We start from the raw sequence: 10208 nt of genomic DNA, 5'->3' as shown, positions 1-10208 counted from the left end.
TTATTTCTCCCTGAGTAGATGTAATGTACAGGCTGAAGCCATATTTAAAAAGAAAACAAAAATTATAAAAAAAATCAGACGTAGGCAGACAGCCAGAATGGAAAATTTCAGTTCCAATCATAAAAATTACAAGCAACTGAATGGTGTACAGTGGGAATGTCCAGTTGGTCTAATTCCATCCCTGCTGGTAAATTTCTCCTTGCTAAAACCTGTACTTTGAACTTGCCACTCTGAGATCAGTCACACTGCTGTCCCTAGCAGCTTCAGAATAAGGCAGGAATACAGGACTTGCTTTGCCACAGATCAGGGCTTCTCAGCAGCTTTGTCTGAATTGTGAGGCAGATGGGAAAATGAGGCCTGATAGCTGAAAACAAATTCACACACAAAGCCTAAAATATTTCTGTGGAAAGAGAGAAGGTCAAACGCAAAAGCAAAAGCTTTTCATAACGTGCTCGGTCACCAGCGTAAATCAATCCATTTAAAAACAGTCTTGTCACACCTCCATAAACAGCTAATGTGGACACGCTCAAAGCCTCACCTAAGACAGAACATTTTGAAGTGGTATAATTAAATCTGGTGTATTCTTAAAGGATGAGGCACCTGTTCACTGAGTGCAATCAAACTGAGAGCCTGCAGGCTGGCATGGCTCGCTGCCCGGGACACTAATGCTGTTCCCGTGCCCGCCTGCAGCCCACAGACGCTGGGTGGCAACTCTCACTCCTGCAGAAATGTGGCTCCTGCTCCCTGGGGCGGCAGCAGTCACCCTGCCTGCCTGTGAGAGGTGCAAGACGGGAAAGGCTGCACAGTACAGGACCTGACATGGTGGCTGAGGAGAACAGGAGGAGAGGAGGAAATGGCTGCTGGCAGGGCAGGCAGGCCCTGACAAGTGGGATGCTCCAGCAGGGTCTGTACACGGCCACTGCAGTCAGAGCAGCTCTCTTAGCTCAGCCCTCCTCCTGCAGCTGTTGTGCCATGAAAAGCTGGACTTGCCACTGCAGCAGGCAGTGAGCAGGCACATCTGCTCTGTTGCCAGAGCCAAGACAGGAGCAACATCTACTGCAGGAGGTCAGTAGGGAACAGCCAGGGGACAGGAGCACCTAAAATGTGACAGTTTTCCACGAAGCAAGGGTGTGCTCAAACCACAGATTTATCCAGTTAAAAGCCAGGCTTGGAGCAGTTTAAGTTTGTCCTCTGCATTAGGCATTCTTGATGTTTACTAAACAGACGTAAAGGTGTTTTAAATACATGACAGCAAATGGTGTGTCCCACAGCAGGACCACCCACTGCAAACTAGCAGTTTGCCAGTTTGAGTTAACAATGTTAGCTCAAACTGGCACGACTTCACTTGGCCCTTCATCTACTCTCTAAGTAAAAGGAAAAAGCAGGTATCTTCTCAAGGAGGCAGGCTGGAGACTGGCTTAATAGATGCCCAAATGCACATAAACCTTAAAAAAAGCAAGTGGAAGAATTGTCAGAAGGTCTCAAGGCTTCCATTCTCCAAGTCCAGAGCTCTCACTCCGAGACAGTGGAGTGCTGCATGTGTTTGCTAGCTTGTTTCTCACAGATGCCAGAGGATCATCTGCAAACAAAACATACGACAGGCAGAATAAAATGGGCAGCAATTTGCAGACTCCATCCTCGACCGCCTCATGCTCCCCTGCAGACGCTTTCCCTGTAAAAACAGATCTGCCACAGGGGGACTCCCTGTAAAACACAGAGTTTGCAAAGGGGGCTCCTGCATTTGCTGCCGGAAAGCCAACAAAGGGACCACACCTCAGCAGTGCTGCCGGTGTGGGCACGCAGCCACGGGCGTGCTCCTGGCAGACCCCTTCTCTGCTTTCACCGGGGTGAGGCCCGATGGAGCACCTTCCCCACTAGAAGCAGCAGCAGCCGTGGGTTTCTCACAGGGAGAAGAGAATGAATGCTTCCCGCCCTTCTTTGCAGCAGCATCCAAACTTGCTGCTGCTGCTCTAAAACCTCATCCCTTTGAATGTTCTGCCAGGATCTGACTGAAGGGATGCAGGCATCTTTACTGCATCCCATCCAGCAAGGAAACAGCTCACTCTCTTGTCACTGTGCATTACTATTTCCCAGCCCACCTTTTAATCCACCAAGTCTACAATTTTGTAGCTTCCGTTCAGAGCATGGGGAATTAAATCTTTTTGGTTCTTTTCTGCGTATCAGCCTTTTACATGTCATTATTTCAGCTTCTGGGGCTTAACACTTCCTTTTCTTCTCTTAGCTATCAGGACACACGTGCTGGCTTTAACAAGAAGTAAACGTTGCAAGTGCTGAGCTGTACTTTTATGGCAGGTAGTGAAAGAACCCAGGAGAACAACAGAGCAGCTCAGAAACACTCCCTGCAGCCCGTAACACTAAATCCAGTTGGGGCACAAAAGCAGGCATGGGGCTGAAAGAAAAACCCAAAGACAGTGGTAAAAACTGCCTTCAGAAGTAAAACAAATATACTCAATGTGAGTGGATGGCAAGATGTGGAGTTATCTTTCATAGCAGACGCGTGATAATGCGGATGTGAGTGGATAGCGAGCCGACCCCAGCGTGGCACACAGCGGCAAGGAGCAGGAGGCCTTTCCAATGGCAGCACAGCACCTGGCAAACTAGGTCAGGGCTCAGTGGTCACAAAGGCCATGCCAGCGCGGCTCCGGGCCTCCGGGCTGAGCAGGGGCTCCGTCCGAACCAGACACGCACCCACCACGTCACGGGCGCCATGGCACCGCACGGCACTTGCTCCAGCTTTGTGCTTTTCTGCTGACTCGATGGTGGCCGGGCCGGCGGGCAGTGCCTGGGCAGGGGGTGGGCACCGAGAGCTGCGTGGGGAAGGCACCGCGGCCAGGGGCCCAGCGCAGGCTGGGGGCACCCGGGACAGGGCTCTGGGAAGGTGCGTGGCCGAGGCAGCAGCAGCGCAGCGGGGCTGCCAGGTGAGGGGGAAGCCGAAGAGGAGGGAGCAGAGCGGCGAGGCTGGGGCGAGGCAGCGGGTGGCACACAGCGGGGCCGGGCCGGGCCGGGCCGGGCGAAGTCTGGCCACGGGGTCAGGCCTCAGCCGCGGCTGCACGGGATGGCAAGCGGCGACTATTATGGGATGGCGAGCCCTGCTGCGGGGGGGGGAAGGGCGAGCCGCGACTATTATGGGATGGCGAGGCCTCCCGCGACCGGAGGGGGGCAGGTGGGTGGCGGGGCATATTATGGGATGGCGGGCGCTCGTGCCGCCGGGGGGAGTATTATGGGATGGGGAGGATGCCCCTCAAGGAGCGGGGGGGGGGGGGGAGGGCAAGCGGGCGGCTATTATGGGATGGCAGGGCCCGCCGCAGCCGCGAGTATTATGGGATGGCACCATTCCCAGCGCGGTGTGACCGAGCGGCTATTATGGGATGGCTGTGCCTCACAGCGGGGCTGCCTCCCCGGGAACTGTGACGGGATGCAGCAGGAAGGAGGAGGGGGTGCTGCGGGACGCCGCGGGGAGGCTGCAGCCCCAGCCAGGCTTCCTGGCGGTGCCCGCCGGGACCTCCCCGCGGTGCCCCCGTCCGGCCCCGGCCCCCCCTGCCCTCCTCAGTCGGGACCAATAAAGCCGGCAGGGTATTATGGGATGGCGCGGGGGTGGGGTGGGGGGGGTGGTTGCCATGGAGTGTTTCCCGTGGGTGGCTATTATGGGATGGAGTCGCCTTTGTGAACTATTATGGGATGCGGGGTGGGGCAGCGCGGCGGGAGGATGGGCGCGCGGGGACGGGCGCGGGGCACGAGCCGGGGCGGCACCGCACGTGGGCTCCGCGGGAACCCTCGGCCGCGTCCCCAGCGCGGCGAGGCTGCGGCTCCTGCCTTGGACATTAGTCCCAAGCGTATCGTTTTTAGGAAGAAACTCGTCGTCTAAGTCCAAGTGTCACAAAGCTCTGACTTCTAACTTCGACAAATGTGCACAAGGATGGCACAAAGCAAAGCGTGTCCCTGCACGGTCCATCCCAGACTACATGTGATCCTTGCTTTCTGCACCGGGGGCACAGCTCCAAAATACCTGGTCTGGTTCTTGCCCAGATGAGAGAAAACCTCCTCCAGACGTGTGTGCCCGTGGCACCTCTGCAAAGCCCTGCCCAATTTGTGCCTTAGTAGGTATCACCATAGAGATTTGACTCCCCTCCTCTCCAGCCAACCCGAGTCCATCAGCTCTGCTCAGCAGCAGTGGTGTTCTCACCCAGCCAAATGGGGAATGCAACCTCCAGGCTAATTAGCAGTGCTCCCTGGAGCACAGTTGTTGCTGGGTGCAGCGCTGGAAACACCTCTCCCACATCCAGCTGGAGGTAGGAGATGAAGGAGAGTTCTGTCCCAGCCTGTTTTTTCAGTATTTCTACTGAATGAGCTCAAGAGATATGTGTTGGTGTTAGTGATTTTTGCCAGCATGTACCAGCTTTGATACACGAGGCAAAAATAGGTACGGGAGAACTGCAGTCCAGGCAGCTCAAACCAGTGGGTTGTTGTTGCAGCCCCTTTGAGACCACTGGCTCCTTCCCTGGCTGGATCCAACTATTTGTTTCATGAAGAGAGGAGGGGATCAGGGCATCTCTAAGGCACTTTAGGGAAATGAGAACCTAAAAAGGGTAACTAATACGCATTCTTAACTTTCATGTGTTGCTTGTAGCTTTTGTTATTCATTATATACATAATTCTATGTTATACTGGTGTCAAAGTCAAATTTTTATAATTGCAAAATAGCATTTGTTTTTTACGCCTTACTAAGTGCCTCCATCTTCAGAAAAAAAAAAAAAAGTGAAAATAAACGTGGAAAATTCGAATCTGACTATCTGATGTCTGGCAAAGTTCTGAGTAACTGAAAACAGACTTGTGATGGAAAATATCGAGTAACCTTAGCTATAGGTGTCAGTACCAAGTATGTGATGTTTTTTAAAGCAAACAAACCAGCGAAGCGCACACAGATAGAGATCAGCCGTTCTGATTTCCAGGGGGCTGAGCAACCCCCAATCCTCTCTGTCTCTCCCCCACCACAGTTGTGTGCAGCCAGCGCTGCCTGCTGCACCGTGCACATCTGGCTGACACGGTGCGGCACGGCCACGCTGCTCTCCCTGCCCCCTCCTTCTCCTGGCAAAACAGGAGACGAGGCTCATGACGAGGGCCGAGCGAAGTCTGAAATGCTCTTCCCCTAACGGGAAGTAGACGCAGAGTCACGCTGGCGTATGGGCAGCCCTCACCTAGGTGGCTGTTAGAGAGTCGATCCTCCATTGACAGTAGGATGTTCTCAGAAAAGGAGCACATGTTCTTGACCTTATTCTGGTTGTATGCTCCAAAATCCTCTGTGTGCAAGTCTCTATCTGTCTCTTGTTCCAGTGGCATTTGTCTACTGAAGGAGCAGCTCCTTGGACACGACAGGAAGGGCTGTCTTCTCTCCACAAGATGAAGAGACTTTCCTGTGTCGTTTTCTGACAAAGTAAAAATACTTCCATTGGGTTAAACAAGTAAGCTCATGCTTTTCTTTGAAAAAGACCTCACTCAAACTAAATAAGGGGGGAAAAATAGAAGGGGGTGCATGATGAAGAAAACAACAATGAAAATTGGTCATTTAGATTTCCTTAGCTTGCCATGGAGATTTTGTAGAAAGCTGGGAGTGGATAAGTGTATCCTGGGCAGAGGAAAAAGCTTTTGTAGTGTTGGGGAAGACTTGCAGAATCCAGAACATTTACTTTGGCTATTGCTGGGGATACAGAATTCTCACAAGATAGTTTAAAATGGGGGCAGGGAGAATTGGTTGTTGAAGAGACACAGATTCTGGGACAATACTCAGATGCTGAATGAAAGTTTGAACCTTTTCCTTGCTAATTCCAAAGTAAAAATTACCTATCTCAGAGTTCGATACCCACTCTCCACTCAAAAAAATTATCTAGGGCAAAATTCTCTGCTTTACCAAAGAGAAAATAAAGGGCAAGGCTTCTCAGAAATGCTGGGATCTTCAGGGTTCCTTTGCAGAAGTGGCAAAACCTTAGTTCAGTCATGGCAAGCCTCAGTATGATCTGGAAAGCTTACAGGGCTGCTGAGTGGCAGACATGAGAAGTAAGTCCATCCATATTAGATACAAACAGTCAAAACTAGGTTAAAGGAAGAGGTGAAATGTAGCTGCAGCCTTTTCAGAACAGCACCACATTCACAGGTACATCGGGGGCTGCCAGTTTTACGCAGACACTGAAAGATATTTTTCATGTTACTGGTTGTATGTAACTTGACAGTAGAGATATTACAGACTGGCTGGAGCAACCCTCAGTCTGAAAAACAGCAAAAATGAAGAGAACAGAAGTATGGCTGTGTCCCAGCACACAAATGAAGCAATACAGTGGCAGCATTGCAGTGCCCAGCATCTAAACCCATCAACCCGTCTGAATTGTTATGGAACGCAAGAGGAACTGACAAAAAATAGCCTGAAAGACCATAAACCGATCTTTCAGATCACATTGTCTGCAGCACCAGCATGGCAAGCTTGTAGTCTGTTATCTGTGTCCCACATACGAACGGTCCATGCTAGGCTGGAGAGTCTCCCCCTTTCCAAAATGCTCTGGGGTTCCTTCCTCCCTTGCGTCCACACTGAGCAGCACTGAAATACACAGGACTGAATTTTCCAGCCTACAACCCTGAGTTCCAGAGTGAAACAATGTAAAAAGCTTTGTTCTTCTTGTTACCTTGGGGAAAGATGTTTAAAAGGGAACATAAATGAAAAGTGAAAGTGAGAAAGGGCTGTGGGCCTGGTAAAAGCCTGGACAGAGGCAGCTGCCCACAAGGTGGAGGAGGATGGGGCAGGACTCTTCTGGGTCTCGTGCAGGGACCTGAACCCTGACTAACTTAGACCACACAAAATGACAGACATTATTTAGAGGTCACCCCAGCTTGTTGCTGGGAGCGCAGAGTACAGAGTCCACTTTACCCAGTTCTTGGAAGCAGAGCTGGGCAGGGGTGTGTGGAAGGTCCTCTGGCCAGTTTGGGTTTCCCAACACGGGCGCAACACCAAAGCAAGATGTTGCAGGCATTTTCCCCATGGGAAGTATGCTGGGGGGTTGTTTTGGGGTGTTGACATCCATCAGCACAGGTAGGGTAAGATTGAATTACACAGATCTTACTGTAATTGTTTCCAAGCCAAGTGCTATAAACTCAAAAGATTCAATTAAACTGGGTAAGTAATTGAACCACAGTAAGGTATGGCAACTTCCAAGTTTAAAGCAGCCAAATAACTGGAAATCTATCTCATGGAAATCTATCCTTTCCTCATCAAAGGAAAATATTTAGAAATATATATATATTTAATCCATTTAATTTACTTGGCCCTCACAAACAGTAGAAACATCTTGATCATAATCATGTATATCCCATATGGAGTTTTTGTTTTGAGGGAAAATTAAGATTTCTGCTGACTAAGAAACTTCAAGTTAAAAAGGAAAAAAGGAGTTGGAGCTGAGGTGGGGAACCTTGGGTACACTCGGGATAAAAATGTACTAATTTGTCATGCAGAGAAAGATTTCAGGGAGGTGGTGGCTCATTGGGAATGAGCCTTCGGAGGCACTGGGGCACACATTGCCTAAAACCATTAGCAAACAGCCTTCTTCAGACCATAACCATGCTGGCAGGAGCATTGGGAATCACCTGCAGAGAGCCCCAGCACCTGACTCCCTTTGCAGGATCTTCATCTTCATCTGCATCACACATCTCCCCTTGTGGCCAAGCCACTGGGGAAAGAGGCAAATATGGAATTCATGGGCACTGGTCGGTGCTGGGCTGCTCAGCTCGGGAATTTGTCTGTCTGCCTGGCTCCTGTTAAGAGGGGATTGTGTCAGCACACACAAGAGGGAATGAGAAGTCCTTGCAGAGATCCGTGTGAGTTTGGTAGTGGTGTCGTCCACCACACGTTTCTGTAGCGCTGGATGGTCTGCTTGATCCATGCGAAGGATGGAGCATCTCTGGAAGAGCAGTGTGCTCTTTCCTACCACTTTTCCTCCATGGAGCTGAGATAAATGAGAGCATCATTGTCATGTGGGCAAAGGTATGTACAGGGACAGTACAGGGTGCGTGCTGCTGATGGCTGGAGAGGTAGGTGGGATTTTTGTATGGCCAGGAACATGGATTACACAACAGCCTGTTGGGATGTACTGGTCTAGTCTTTGCTGAGAGGCGGGAACAAGGGCACGGGAGGCGCAACTCGTGCTGTGGAGTGGCTGCACACATACTGTGCGTTGTGGAACTCTGCGGGAGCACTCAGTGGAGATGGGCACATGGATGTGGTGGTGGAGCCTGGTGGTATCTCAGCAGAGTTGCCAGTGCGAGGCGGTGGTCAGAGCCTTCATGCGCAGGTAAGGGAGAGCTTGCCAATAGCCAGAGCCACTTCGGCACACGGCCGAGGGGATGGGATGGCGTTATGGAACACCTGTGTGCGTGGATGTATTTTCAGTGAGCTTTAGCAGACAAAGCCCGGCTTGTGTTGCAGGATCTGTAAGCGACTTGTTGCAGTCTGTAAACAGCCAATCCTCCTCTTGTGTTGCGGCGTGTTTCGCTGTGGCGGGACGAAACGTGCACATGCACCACCAGGCGTGGGACAGCGGAGGCAACGAGCGCAGTTGTTGACACCCACACATTTTACTGGGAGAGACGGACAGGACTGCACCTCTTTGTTGAGATTAATAGTGCTATGAAAATGCTCAGCGGAGGATAAGGCGGCATTATGGGATGTGATTTTGTTTAATGGGAAATTAATGATACAGTTGCATGTGTATAATTGGAGTATACTTACACCGAGGGACCGTTCCCGTCTGTGCAAATCTATGCGTTTCCTGGTGGAGGCTGCAGCAGGGAGCAGGGTGCTGGGTGACAGGGAGGAATGCGGTACATGGACATGGCGTGTATCACAGAATCACAGGATCAGTTAGGTTGGAAAAGACCTCTGAGATCATCAAGTCCAACCTTTGGCCAGACACCACCATGGCGCTAAGTGCCACATCCAGCCTTTTCTTAAACAGCTCTGGGGATGGTGACTCCACCATTTCCCTGGCAGTCCATTCCAATGCCTGATCACCCTTTCCATGAAGAAATTCCTCCTGATGCCCAACCTAAGCCTCCCCTGGCACCGCCTGAGACTACGTGCTCTCGTCCTGTCTCTAGTTGCCTGGGAGAATGCGGATCTCTGGGGTAGGGAGTTCTGCAGGTACCAGCAGCCAGGAAGCCTCGGGGTGCAGGGGAGGCACCCAAGTCACTGCGGGCTCCCCGCACACAGGCTGGCGGTGGCGGTGACCGCCGGGCACGGATGGCCTTGGAGGGGTCCTGCGGCCTGGCGGGCGGAGCGTGCGGGCTGGGGCACGGCAGGACGTGGCAGGGAAGCGAGCGGGGCGCTCAGCCCCGAGGTCGGGGGCGGTCGGCGGTGGGAGGGCGGTGCCCGGAGCCTGTGCCCGGGGCCGGTGCCAGCGCGCAGGAGGGCGGGAGGTGCGCGGCGGCCGCGCGGTGCCGGGGGTCGGCCCCGTGCCCCGTGCCGGAGCGGGGGCTGGGGCGGCGCGGGCCCCGCGGTGCCGGCAGGGCGGGCGGGGGGCGGCGGCGGAGCCCCGCGGGTGCGGGTGCGGGGCGGGCGGCCGCGAGTATTATGGGATGCCGGGCTGGACGGTGGCTCCCGGCGACTATTATGGGATGCCTGCCTGGGCGCGAGGCGGGGGGGGGGGGGGGGTGTGAGGGGGGAGGTGTGACTATTATGGGATGTGCGCGCTCGGGGTGTGACTATTATGGGATGTTCCGGGGGGGGGGGGTCCCCACAGCGCGCGCTCCCCGCCGGAGGGGGGACGCGCCTATTATGGGATGGCAGCCCCGGGAGGCGCGGGGGGGCGCCGTGCCCCGGGGTCCCGCGCGGGGCGGGGGGCAGCACTGTGGGATGTTCCTCGGCGGGGGGCAGCACTATGGGATGCGGAGCGGAGGGGTGCGAGCCTGCGGGAGTATTATGGGATGTTTCTCGGGGTGAAGGTGCGGGCGGGGGGGGCGGCAGTATTATGGGATGTTACCGGCGGGAGGGGTGGCGATTATTATGGGATGCCGGGCCGGGCAGTGAGTGGGAAGTTCTGAGGGGAGGGTGAGTATTATGGGATGCGGGAGGGGGGGGGGGGAAGGGGGGGTGTGTGTGCCGGGGAGACGGGGGCGGGGCCTGTTGCCGGGGTCCTGGGGCATATTATGGG

The sequence above is a fragment of the Lonchura striata genome, chromosome 1, assembly GCF_050655825.1.
Source record: "Lonchura striata isolate lonStrDom1 chromosome 1, ASM5065582v1, whole genome shotgun sequence".
NCBI classification, from domain to species: Eukaryota; Metazoa; Chordata; class Aves; order Passeriformes; family Estrildidae; genus Lonchura; species Lonchura striata.
This window is presented reverse-complemented; position numbering follows the sequence as displayed.